Source organism: Hemitrygon akajei, chromosome 4, assembly GCF_048418815.1.
Source record: "Hemitrygon akajei chromosome 4, sHemAka1.3, whole genome shotgun sequence".
Classification (NCBI taxonomy): domain Eukaryota; kingdom Metazoa; phylum Chordata; class Chondrichthyes; order Myliobatiformes; family Dasyatidae; genus Hemitrygon; species Hemitrygon akajei.
The window spans coordinates 128,443,367-128,457,649 of NC_133127.1; positions in this window are offsets into that span (position 1 = coordinate 128,443,367).

Genomic DNA, 14,283 nt, shown 5'->3' on the forward strand with positions numbered 1-14,283 from the left:
CAGAATTAAATTCCTTCTGCTTATGCTCTGTCCATCTTTCAACTTATCATCCTGTAGCCTTCATCTATACTCCTCACTCTCAACATCACCACAATGGTGTTGTCATCTCCAAATTTACTAATCATTCAAATCTAAATCATTAACATCTATAACATAGAAACATAGAAAATAGGTGCAGGAGTAGGCCATTCGGCCCTTCGAGCCTGCACCGCCATTCAGTATGATCATGGCTGATCATCCAACTCAGAACCCTGTACCTGCTTTCCCTCCATACCCCCTGATCCCTTTAGCCAGAAGGGCCATATCTAACTTCCTCTTAAATATAGCCAATGAACCGGCCTCAACTGTTTCCTGTGGTAGAGAATTCCACAGATTCACCACTCTCTGTGTGAAGAAGTTTTTCCTCATCTCGGTCCTAAAAGGCTTCCCCTTTATCCTTAAACTGTGACCCCTCGTTCTGGACTCCCCCAACATCAGAAACAATCTTCCTGCATCTAGCCTGTCCAATCCCTTTAGAATTTTATGTGTTTCAATAAGATCCCCCCTCAATCTTCTAAATTCCAGCGAGTATAAGCCTAGTTGATCCAGTCTTTCTTCATATGAAAGTCCTGCCATCCCAGGAATCAATCTGGTGAACCTTCTTTGTACTCCCTCTATGGCAAGAATGTTTTTCCTCAGATTAGGGGACCAAAACTGCACACAATACTCCAGCTGTGGTCTCACCAAGGCCTTGTACAACTGCAGTAGAACCTCCCTGCTCCTGTACTCAAATCCTCTTGCTATGAATGCCAACATACCATTTGCCTTTTTCACCGCCTGCTGTACCTGCATACCCACCTTCAATGACTGATGTACAATGATACCCAGGTCTCGTTGCACCTCCCCTTTTCCTAATCGGTCACCATTCAGATAATAATCTATTTTCCTGTTCTTGCAACCAAAGTGGATAACCTCACATTTATCAACATTAACTTGCATCTGCCATGAATTTGCCCACTCACCTAACCTATCCAAGTCACCCTGCATCCTCTTACAAACAATATTGTCCCAACACTGGGCATATAATGGGCTTCTGGACACAAATACAAACTTTCACTATCACCAAGATATTAATTTTTCTGGGTCCCACCAGTCCTAACATTTTGAACCAATCTCCCATATTGGATCTTGCCAAAAGCCTTACCAAAACCCTTGTGGACCACATCAACCACACTCCCCTTATCAATACAGGTTTTATCTCTTTGAAAGCTTCAACCAGATTGGTAATCCACGTTGGCAATCTTTGAATAAGCCTTGCCTTTCCATGTGCAGATTGATCTTATATCTTGGAATCTTTTCCATTAATTTCTCTTCCACTCACCGGACTGTAATTACCTGGCTAACCCTAATCCTAACTCTGTTGTTCTTCTTGAATAGGGGTACTCGATTAGCTGTCATTCAGTTGTCTGTTTCTCATCTGTGGCCAGTGATGATGATTTAAAAGTCTCTGTCAGCTGCTTGCAACCTTCGTCCTTCCTCCCATGTGTGACATCAGGCTCAGGGGGTTTATCCACCCTTATGCCTGCTCAGACATCTAATAGTTCCTCCTTTTGAATGATAAAAATCTAGAATTTAACTGCCACCCTCCCAGAAGGCTCAAAGTACAATATTTTTTCTTAGTGAATACAGATAAAGGTTTTTGTTTGTGATCTCACTTACATCCTCTGGCTCCATGCACAGATTGTGATATTGCTCCCTAATGGTTTTGGTTTGGTGTCAGGCTAACCTCTTTCCCTTAGTATACTGTAAAAAAAAACTTGGCTGTACCTAATATTGATATTCTCCTTCTTCCTGTTAGCACCCACTTCATTCACAATGATCACATTTGGAAATCAGCATTATTAGCTAATGAATTGTGTGAATTCAGATCTGGGCATTATACTCTGGAGAGACATTGATTACCACTATGTTCAAGCTTAGTTTTGTATGTGGAATTTAGTGCACTTAAAATGGAAAGAATAGATAAAAATCTAATACTATTCATGAATCAACAGATTATCAGCCAATTTGCATTGGTGGTGCTGCCTGTTTGTTTCAGTTTGTAATGATTCAAGCATTACAACTTATACCAACTAAAATGAAGTTCCAGCATAAACCTACTCAGAATCATCTAATATCTAATATTGTACATAATAATAAAATCCTGTGCTTCACTAAGATTGCTGCAAAATGAAACCTGGCGGAGAAATATTTTCCTAATCCGCACCGCTCGCCTGCAAAGTGTGTGGAGAAGAGCTTCAAGCAGCAGCACATAAAAAGTGATGTAAAGCTGTCCTGGAAGAAATGGTTTTAAAGCTTGCACTTGTAGACTGGAATATCGCCAAAACTATTTAGTAGATCCACCTAGCCATTTTCAAAATTTTAGTGTTGCTGCTTTGTCTATTAATCATAATGACTCTGCAGCTCAAACATGTGAAGAAAGAAATACTACAAAAGGAAATCTCAAGATGCCCAGATTTTCCACAGTGAAAATGAATGCTAATAAAGGGTAGATTATAATAAATATTCATTACTAGTAACAAGCTAACTATACTGCCTCATAATTTATAGAAATTTCCATTTACTATCCTTTGGTTCCAAATAAGAACGCCCATAACCTCATGAGACAACTTTCTCGATTTCCTTGCATGCTATTACTCAATTTCATGATTTTATCATTATCTAAGCTGACTCACTGCACAATAGTTTATGGTGACACAGTGCAACAAGATGACATTCCTTGATATTACAATGTAATTTATTCCTTTTTGGATAATAAGCGATGAGCAAAGTAGGCTTGACATAAATGTTTGATTTAATTTGGGGACGGAAGTGCACCCTTTAGAGAGTTGTTACACCTCATACCTGAGGTAATGTCTTGGTATTGCATTCCTGATTGGTTTGCCATCCTTTGCTTCAATTACCCCATTTCTGTAATAAAGCTTAATCCACAAGCAATAGAAAAACATTGCAGAAAGTATTGTTTATTGTCCTCTCTTCTAGTTATGAATGTGATTGATAAGTCCTTAGATGCTTAGAGTCCCATGACTCTTGCATCTTTTTGTTACAAGCTCATTTGGAAACTAGAGGTTCAACACTGATCTAAGGCAGAAAGAAATCCCTCAAGAATCACTCCTATCATGCTATTTCCAGACATCAACTATAGAAAATTATGATCTTTAATTTTGTCAAAGTTTCTCCGTTCTGCACGTATTAAAGAGAAGTTAGAAGTTATTTCTCCTCACTGGTCAAACCTAGTGCATCTTATTTTGCATGCCCAGCTTCCGTGGATTTTCTTTTTGTTTCCCTTGCAACTATCTCAGAGTTCCAGACACGCTCGCAATGTGAGACTGAGAGCAGGCGTTCGCAACTCATTTGTTGTGGAACTCTTTATGAATTTATCAAAGTGAACGAAGATATCATGCGGAATGCAACTCAGCTTTGAGCAAACATTTTGTAAATCAGCTGATGGAATGTGAGCAAGTATCAGACCGAAACATTATGCTTGCCTTGAGGTTTCCGTGAATAAAAATTTGAGGGAAAGAAACGTAAGTGTGAAATAGCATACACTACTTCAGATAGTGGATAAATGGTGTTCCACATATGACAAGCAATGTAAACATATGAACAGTCTTGCTTTCAAAGCTGCTGATTTAAGTGAAACTCAATCAAAGTCAAAATAAAATTTATTATCAGAGTACATACATGTCACAACATACAAATCTGAGATTATTTATCTGCTGGCATATTTAGCAAATCTATAGAACAGCAATTGTAAACAGGATCAATGGACAACAAACTGTGCAAATGTAGATTTAAATAAATAGCAATAAATAACAAGCATGAAGTAACAAGATAAAAGAATATCGTGAGTGCGGCTGTCCCCTTTTGTTCAAGAGCCTGATGGTTGAGGGGTAGTAGCTGTTCTTCAAACTGGTGGTGCCAGTCTTGAGGCAGTTCTACCTTCTATCTGATGGCAGCAGCAAGAAAAGACATGGCCGGGGTAGTGAGGATCTTTGATAATGGATGTAGCTTTCCTACTGCAACATTTCCTGTAGACGAGGTCAATGGTTGGGAAGGTTTTACCCATGATATACTGGGCCAAATACACTATCTTTTCCACTCAAAGGCATTGGTGTTCTCATACCAGGCCGTAATGCAGCCAATCAGCACACTTTCCACCACACATCTATAGAGGTTTGCCAAGGTTTTTGATGACGTACCAAATTTCCATAGACTCCTGAGGAAGTAGAGAGGCTGTTGTACTTTCTTTGCAATTATATTTATATGATGAGCAATGAGGGTTACTGATGGAGGAACCAGCGAAAATGCAATTTTTCCCCACTGGTCCTATATCTAGAGTTCAACTGGATTCCCTTAGTACCAACTATTTGTTTCCTCTTTTCACTTATATGAGCCAATAAAATCTATGCATAGGAATAGGAAAGTAGAGGGCTTGTCCTTGATCCTGTGCTGAATGTGCAATATGGGTTTGACTTTGTGTTGTACCCAAATCTGGAATTCTAGTCCACTAACATCAATAGAAGCTATCAGAATCAAATTTTGGATGCATAGTACAAAACATACATACTCCTCTACTGCAAACGGATTCTATTATGCAGGAATCTGGTTGGCATCCACCAGCTAGGGTGAAGGGCCAGTTCCTGTAATATGCATCCGATTTCCATTTCCTTTTTCCCTGATGTGAGTGAAAAGAGCAGCAGGAGCCTGCTCTGAAGTGACAGAGTTCAAAAAATATTGCTTCACAGATTCAATCCTATCTTTGTGGAATTTTTGTTCTTTTGTCGAAGAATCTTTGTTCTCTCTTTGACTGTGTGGAATGTACCAGAAACTTTGGCTCCTTGCCTTTTCCATAGATGTTTGGCTTAGTAGGTCAATTGTCAATGGTAAATTGCCTTAGAGAGTGAATGGATGAGGGTCAGGGTCAAATGAGGGGTAAGTGTGGAGAATATAATAGGATTATTGTAGGGTCAGGGTAATGGTCACTTGGTGGTCAGTACAAATCCCTCCCCCCCTTTCTGCTTTTCGCGGGGATTGCTCCCTACATGACTCCCTTGTCCACTCATCCCCCCCCATCCCTTCCCACCGATCTCCCTCCTGGCACTTATCCTTGTAAACGGAACAAGTACTACACCTGCCCTTACACTTCCTCCCTCACCACCATTCAGGGCCCCAGACAGTCCTTTCAGGTGAGGCGACACTTCACCTGTGAGTCGGCTGGTGTGGTATTCTGCGTCCGGTGCTCCCGGTGTGGCCTTTTATATATTGGTGAGACCTGATGCAGACTGGGAGACCGTTTCGCTGAACACCTACGCTCGGTCCGCCAGGAAAAGCAGGATCTCCCAGTGGCCACACATTTTAATTCCATGTCCCATTCCCATTCTGATATGTCTATCCATGGCCTCCTCTATTGTCAAAATGAATCCAAACTCAGGTTGGAGGAACAACACCTTATATACCGGCTGCGTAGCCTCCAACCTGATGGCATGAATATTGACTTCTCTAACTTCCATTAATGCCTCTCCTCCACTTCTCACCCCATCCCTGACATATTTAGTTGTTTGCCTGTTCTCCATCTCCCTCTGGTGCTCCCCCCCCCCTTTCTTTCTCCTGAGGCCTCCCGTCCCATGATCCTTTCCCTTCTCTAGCTCTGTATCACTTTCGCCAATCACCTTTCCAGCTCTTAGCTTCATCCCACCCCCTCTGGTCTTCTCCTATCATTTCGCATTTCCCCCTTCCCCCACTACTTTCAAATCTCTTACTATCTTTCCTTTCGGTTAGTCCTGACGAAGGGTCTCGGCCCGAAACGTCGACAGCACTTCTCCCTATCGATGCTGCCTGGCCTGCTGTGTTCTACCAGCATTATGTGTGTGCTGTTGTACAAATCCAAAAAGCCTGTTTCTATGCTGAATGGCTCTCTGAACTTCATCTCTCTCAAGGAATTAACATGGGGATCAGAGCAACATCTCACCATTCAACATAAGTGCAATCCTGAAGCATGAAGCAAAATATATTTGAAAAAATTTAAACTGTTTTAAACTGAATCTGTAAGTGAAATATAATAATGTTCTGGGTAATGAAGCTCCTGATTTTATTCTTCTTGATACTACTTATTAATAAATTTGATTTATGCACCTTTTACTAATAGTCAGAGAAATTAATTATTTTTATACTACTTCCAGTGAATTCTTTATTGCTGAAAGGGTTCTTTGATTATGTCTGTTACTTCACTCCCAAACAAGAATTGAATTTAAGGAGATTTATCACTTGCTTCAGAGTGAGAGTTTTGCGTTGGGCATGAGTTAAAGTGATTGACAACTGGACTAAACGTATTCTCCTAACATGCACACTAACTAATTCAAATCTCCATCTGCATCCAAAGCAGGTCCACCCATTAGCCTTACCTTCTTTTACCACACATTAAGTTTGAAGTTAATGTTTCTAGAATAGGTGTTACAACAATTAGTTTAATGGTCTCCCTGTTTGCTTATTATTCACTTTAATTCTTGTCTTTGAACAAATTAATAGCTACATTAATTAATTATTTGCTACTTTAGTTTGCTGCCAGCTTCTCTTCTTGACAGAACTATGGGTATTTAAAGAAACAAGCTATTTTTGGTATGGAGATGATCTACTTGCATCTGGCTATTGGTTTCCTCCCACCAAAGTTAACAAGGATTGGTACTAACACAACTATTTTTTGCCTACTGTTCATTGATTTTTTACAGTCTGTTTACTTTGTCCCCAGTTCCTGAATTGGGAAACCAAGAAATTCTGCAGATGTTGGAAATCCAAAGCACCACACATAAAATGTGGAGGAACTCAGCAGGTCAGACAGCATTTATGCAAGTGAATAAACAGTCAACATTTTGGGCCAAGACCTTGTTCAGAACTGGAAAGGAGGGACAAGAGTCAGAGAACAGCAAAGATCATAGAGAGGGAGCAGTGAGGGAGGGTTTTACTGAACTCCTGTTGAAGAGAAGCATTAAACTTCTTCACAATAGGCATCCCTTGAAGAAGCTTCACAATGGAGCAGCAAATCATAAACTAGAGAAATTCTGCAGATGATGGAAACACAAACATTAGAAATTTAAGTTCCTTTCCCCATTCCCATTCTGACTTGTGGGTCCATTCTGACTGTTTATTAATTTCCACAGATACTGCCTGGCCTGCTGATTTCCTCCTGAATTGGCAAATCAATGTGACGGTCCGTGTAAATGTGTGTAAGTTGGACAGTGGGTGTATTCAATGATTACATTGGGTGAAGCCTCAAGGGGCAGGATAGAAATTATATGGAAGCATTCAATGAGAAATGGGCTTGCCAAAGGACATCCTTGAGACTTCCACAACTAAAAAATTTGCGATCAGTCATCTGTGCTAAATATGCAATATAGCGACATATGTATTCCAATGATAATACTGGCTTTGATCGTTGGCCTGGCTCTGCTGCCCCGCTGGGGGCCTGTCTGGATGTGCTAGGGGCAACACTCTACCTCAGCACTGCAGCCGTGTCTCTCCGGTGGGGCAGCTCCAGAGGCAGACCTGGCAAGTGTACCACCAGCCCCCACGGTGCAGCACTCCCCTCAGCAGCCCATTGCAACACAGTGGTGGTGGTGGCGCTTCAGGTGGCAGCTGGAGACAAGGTGGGTGTCCCCACCATTGACCGGCAGCTGCGAGGCGAGCAGGTGAATGATCCCGTGCTGTTACGGGTGAGTGTGGGATGGCAGCTGGGGTGGGCAGAGGTCTCCACCCTGGATCCAGAGAACAAAGCCCTATACTCCCAGTGGGGGCAGTTTTCCAATGACAACAGACAACTCCTGCAGCTGCCGGTCCCCTGGGGGCTCTATGCCGTGGTGCTGCGGTCGGTGCACGAGCTGGTGGGTTCCGGCCATTTCAGGGTGGCAAAGACGTTGGTCCAGCTGTGCAAGCACTTCTGTTGGTCTGGAGGTATAGGCGGGGGTGGAGCTGTTCATTCACTGCTGTGACGCTTGCACATCCCAGAAGGGGCCGGGCAGCCGGTCTAGCATGCCAACGCAGAAGTACATGGTGGGGGCTACAGCTGGGATCTACTCCCCTCCTGGAAGACGGGACTATTTCCCCAAGCTTGGCAGCTGTTAGAAGGGGCTGGAAGAAATGCTCGACCACATCTCCGATGTGGTATACTGGCTGTGGTTGCCTGAGCGTTGGAAGGTAGTTGTGCTGCACTGGCACCAGCTGGCAACATATGGGCCCTCGGCCACCAGCAACCCAGCAAGGCTGAAGAAAGGAATTGACACTCGACTCTGCCTCTCACCTCACCAAACAGTGCCTCCCATATGGGGGCGGGAGGGGAGCAAGCTACAGATGCCCCACAGCACCCCAGGTGGCAGTGTTGACCACTGCCAAGACTTTTGGACTTTGTGGCAGACTCTGGGGTTGCAGGTGGGGCCAGTGTGGTACTCTAGGGGCTTCATCGACAGCTTGTCCCAGCATTCCTAGTGGCCAGTGCTATTTATTGTTCTTCTTTTAAAATGTGTTTGTGGGATTACGGTGGGATGTTCAAGTTCATTTATTGTTACATGTTAGCTTGGGTTATGTGTGTGTGTGTGTGTGTGTGTGTGTGTGTGTGTGTGTGTGTGTGTGTGTGTGTGTGTGTGTGTGTGTGTGTGTGAGGGTGTGTGTGTGTGTGTGTGTGTGTGTGTGTGTGTGTGTGTGTGTGTGTGTGTGTGTGTGTGTGTGTGTGTGTGTGTGTGTGTGTGTGTGTGTGTGTGTGTGTGTGTGTGTGTGTGCGCGCCACCCTGACTGTAACCAGGGTGTGTAATAATCACCTCCCCGGTCTGTATGTAGCTGAGCGTGTTCTCTCCCCAGGTCATAGGGCTTGGTCTCTTTCTGTGTTTGTCGCAATAAAGCTGTCAGTTGAGATAAACGAGCTTTCCCGTCTGACATCGTGGACCGAATGCTCACCACAATACTCTTCCTTTTTCTTCTTGACTATATTCATCAGCTCTCTGGACATTCAAGGTTCTCTGATCTTTCCCTTCCTGTCGTCCCTTCTAACAGAAATATACCTTTCCTGTACTCTGTGCAATCGATTTTTAAACACCATCCTCATGTCTTCTGTAGACTTGCCAGAAAAAAAGGATTTCCCAATTAACTCTTTTAATTCCTGCCAAATGCCTTCATAATTTTCACTCCCCGATTTAAGACTTTCATGGAAGGACTATACCTATCTCCTCAGGTTCAGGTGTGATCCATCCCTTTTGTACAGATCATACCTTCCCCAGAAGAGATACCAATGATCCAGAAATCTGAGGCTCTTCCCCCGAAAATGTTCCTCAACCATTTATTCTTCTGACAGATCATCCTATTCTTACCCTCAATGGCACTTGGCCCAAAGAATGAAGGGCCTAAGATATTTTCAAAAATGTTATGATTGTGTAAAGATATCAATAATGCTATTGTAAAGTTAATACGTTATCTACCAGGCTAGAATACAAGATCTTAGAAGTTGTACAATATAAGTTCACTAGAATAGTAACATGGATCCAGGGTAGGAATAAAGCTGAAATTACATAAACTAGTTTTGGTATTCCATGAAATGCAAAAGGCTTTGGTTAACATTCTTACAATCATTCAAGGAGTTGACTGGATTGATAGATAAACGTTTTCTCATTTGTGAGTGTCTTGAGAAAGAGATCATAATCTTTCCTGAAGTGCCAATAGAAGGGAATAATGTTTAAATGAGAGAAAGGACATTCAGGAGAGAAATGAATACTTTTTCGTTCAAGAAGTGGTAGAAATGTAAACATTTCTCCCTCAAAATGGAATAGAGCTCTTCTCAGCTGATAACTTGAAATGTCTGATTGAAAAAAAATGGCTGGCAAAGAGGTTTGTGGAATTTGGAGCTTTGTGTGAAAGGTGGTAAGTTACTGTATAAATAACCAAATGACTTACTTCTGTGCTTCTCCTCCTGCTCCTCTGGTCGCAAACTTGTTCTTGGACATGACCCAGAGACTCATTCTATACTAGACAACTGTGGATTTATGCTTTACTCCTGAACAATATGAATATCACTTAGACAAATGTTTTAATGCTGCATATTGCAAGTACAATCTACCAGAAGTGATGTGAGCTGAAAGTCCCACTATATTTTGGTTGGATGCAAGAGATTTTCTGACAGTATTGTTCTGGAGTTAAAGCCAAGTTTATTTTCTAACCTAGACAATTAAGACAGTCAATTGATCGTAGATATGCAGACTGTCTGTGCATGACCAGTAGTTATTAAACGGTGACCATTTTTCAAAAATACTGCATTATGAAATAGATATTCTGAAATAATGAAATTAGGTACATCTATACAAGTCCTTATTTCCTTTTTAACAAGGAACTAACACTTGAGTGCAGCACTCCGGACAGTTTTAATTTGAGTTAAAAGTTAGAAATCTACTGCATTTAAATTCTTTTGTCTATTGAACTATTAGGTAAAAACAGATCTTCAGAGAACCATCTTGTAATATATTTAAGGTTATGAAAATCTTGGTACTTGCAATATAATATCCTTATGGGCAACATTACAAGGGCATATATGTACAACATTCAAATACGCAATCCAAAGGGATAACAGAAGCAATGTTATTTGAAGGAGCATTTGTTCCACAAATGAACTCAATTATAATATCAATACACGCGTCAATTAGAGTTTCAAGGTTATGTGTGAGGTCAAAGCTAGATGAAATGTAACATAATAACAATAGACAATAGGTGCAGAAGTAGACCATTCGGCCCTTCGAGCCTGCACCACCATTTTGAGATCATGGCTGATCATCTACTATCAATACCCGGTTCCTGCCTTGTCCCCATATCTCTTGATTCCCCCATCCATAAGATACCTATTTAGCTTCTTCTTGAAAGCATCCAGAGAACTGACCTCCACTGCCTTCTGAGGCAGTGCATTCCAGACCCCCACAACTCTCTGGGAGAAGAAGTTTTTCCTTAACTCTGTCCTAAATGGCCTACCCCTTATTCTCAAACCATGCCCTCTGGTACTGGACTCTCCCAGCATCTGGAACATATTTCCTGCCTCTATCTTGTCCAATCACTTAATAATCTTACATGTTGCAATCAGATCCCCTCTCAATCTCCTTAATTCCAGCGAGTACAAGCCCAGTCTCTCTAACCTCTCTGCGTAAGACAGTCCTGACATCCCAGGAATTAACCTTGTGAATCTACACTGCACTTCCTCTACAGCCAGGATACCCTTCCTTAACCCTGGAGACCAAAACTGTACACAATACTCCAGGTGTGGTTTCACCAGGGCACTGTACAAATGCAAGAGGATTTCCTTGCTCTTGTACTCAATTCCCTTTGTAATAAAGGCCAACATTCCATTAGCCTTCTTCACTGCCTGCTGCACTTGCTCATTCACCTTCAGTGACTGATGAACAAGGACTCCTAGATCTCTTTGTATTTCTCCCTTACCTAACTTTACACCATTCAGATAATAATCTGCCTTCCTGTTCTTACTCCCAAAGTGGATAACCTCACACTTATTCACATTAAACGCCATCTGCCAAGTATCTGCCCACTCACCCAGCCTATCCAAGTCACCCTGAATTCTCCTAACATCCTCATCACATGTCACACTGCCACCCAGCTTAGTATCATCAGCAAACTTGCTGATGTTATTCTCAATGCCTTCATCTAAATCGTTGACGTAAATGGTAAACAGCTGTGGTCCCAATACCGAGCCCTGTGGCACCCCACTAGTCACCACCTGCCATTCTGAGAAACACCCATTCACCGCTACCCTTTGCTTTCTATCTGCCAACCAGTTTTCTATCCATGTCAATGTCTTCCCCCCACTGGGAGTAAGCATATAGTTTTGACCTTCATGGGTAGTATTTCAAAGTTGTTTTGAATACATATAATATTTCCAAGAATGCTCAATTAATTTAATTAAATTTAATCATAAAGCTGTATTAGCCTTATTTTTATGATCAAAACATATCCAAAGCATTAATGAATAAACTCATTATTACACCCTAAAGTAGAAATAGATGTGAATTCATCTTCATTTCCTGGATGCCAAAGTAATTCAAAGTAAATTTTATTCTCAGAGTACATATATGTCACCATATACAACCCTGAGATTCTTTTTTCTGCGGGGATACTATTCTATAGAATAGTAACGAAAACATTATCAATGGAAGATCGAGTAGAATATAGAAGACAACAAACCACACAAATGCCAATATAAATAAATAATGAGAGTATGCAATAACAAGGTAATGAGTCCTTAAAGTGAGGTCATTTGTTGTGGGAAAATCTCAATAGATGAGTGTAGTTATCCTCTTTTGATCAAGAGCCTGATGGGTGAGGGGTAGTAAACTGTTCTTGAACTTGCTGTTGTGAGTCCTGAGACACTAGTACCTTCTACCTGATGACAGTAACAAGAAAAGAGCAGGGCCTTGGTGGTGAGGATCTTTGCTGCTTTCTTACTACAGTGTTTCATGTACTGTAGATGTGCTTAACAGTTGGGAGGGCTTTACCCGTGATGTACTCAGCCAAATCCGTTACATTTTGTAGGATTTTCTGCTCAAAGGCATACTAGTCCATAATGCAGCCAGTCAACACTCTTTCCACTACACATAGAGAGAAGTTTATGAGGTTATGTCAAACATCCACAGACTCCTAAGGAAGTAAAGGCACTGTGGGGCTTTCAATGCAATTACATTTATATGATGGGTCCAGGACAGGTTCTCTGAGATAGTAACTCCCAGGAATTTAAAGTTACTGATCCCCTCCACTTCCGATGAGGACTGGCTCATGGATCTCTGGTTTCCCTGGTTTCACAATTCCTCTAGAATTGTGGTTCCTTTCAAGAAGAAATTAACTAATATTAAACCTAGTTGCATCTTATGAGGCAATTCACATGCAACATCGATTTCTAACAAGGCAGACATAAGATAGATAGATAGATAGATAGATAGATACTTTATTCAAGTCAACATTTTTTCCAATGTCCCATACACTTGTTGTAGCAAAAACTCATTACATACAATACTTAACTCAGTAATAATATGATATGCATCTAAATCACTAACTCAAAAAGCATTAATAATAGCTTTAAAAAAAAAGTTCTTAAGTCCTGGCAGTTGAATTGTAAAGCCTAATGGCATTGGGGAGTATTGACCTCTTCATCCTGTCTGAGGAGCATTGCATCGACAGTCTCTTTCAAAGAATCCAACTCATTTTTATTTGGTGGACTGGAATGTAAATTTAAAGAAGTGGAAGATGATTTTGTTTAGCTATGGAGAGTTACAAAGGCTTTATGGAGAAAGGTTATCGATTTTGATTAAATGTAGAAGATTATGTGTGATATTCAAAAACCATTTTAGCAGGAGCAGCAATTCCTTCCAAAGTATGATCAGCTGTCATGGCAGGTAGGTTGGGGCTAAATATCTTGAGAAACCTTTCACAATTGTACACCTACCAGCTTTAGCCAGTAATGGCCTTAAAAAAGAAGGAAATACGTGGAAGTTAGATCTTATTTGCAAGAACAAATTAGCAAATCATTGTTGCTTTCAATTATCACAAAGGACAAAATTAACAACCACAACTATGACAAAAAATGGGACTCCACCCTCCCCATAAGTAATAGATACATGGCTCAAAATAGTTGATGGTGTGGTAATTAATTATATAACTTAATGAAATCAGAAATCAGATTCCTCTGAGAATTTTTTGAGCAGAATTATAGGTGCAAATTTATATTCTGCAGTTTCCCATGGAAAAGGATTCAGAAGAGGAGATGGTAAGAGATTGATAGATTCATCTTTTGAAGATTTAACCTCAAGCTTGTTTCTTCATGGAAAACAGAAAGATGATCAGAGTGCATAATATAGAGCATTTTAGATCATTTGATGAAAGAACTGGCTTTTTCCTGCATTTTGATAGATTTAAATGTATTTCTCTTTATTATAAAAGACCTATGGTTGTAAATTCATTCTTGGTCATAAATGTTAAACCACTATCTGTAATATCCCTGTCTGAAACTAGATTTGAACTCATTTGAACTATGTTTAACAAGTAGAGTGCAGCATACAATCACTACCTTATTAACATTTAGAACTAAAGACTGAGAATAATTTTGATTTGAAATGTTAAGTTGTGAAAAGAAACAGAGCTTGTTTAAAATATAACATTCTTTGGAGTGTAGCACAGTCCCACTATTGATTATTTATATAGACCATTATTTGTAGGAAT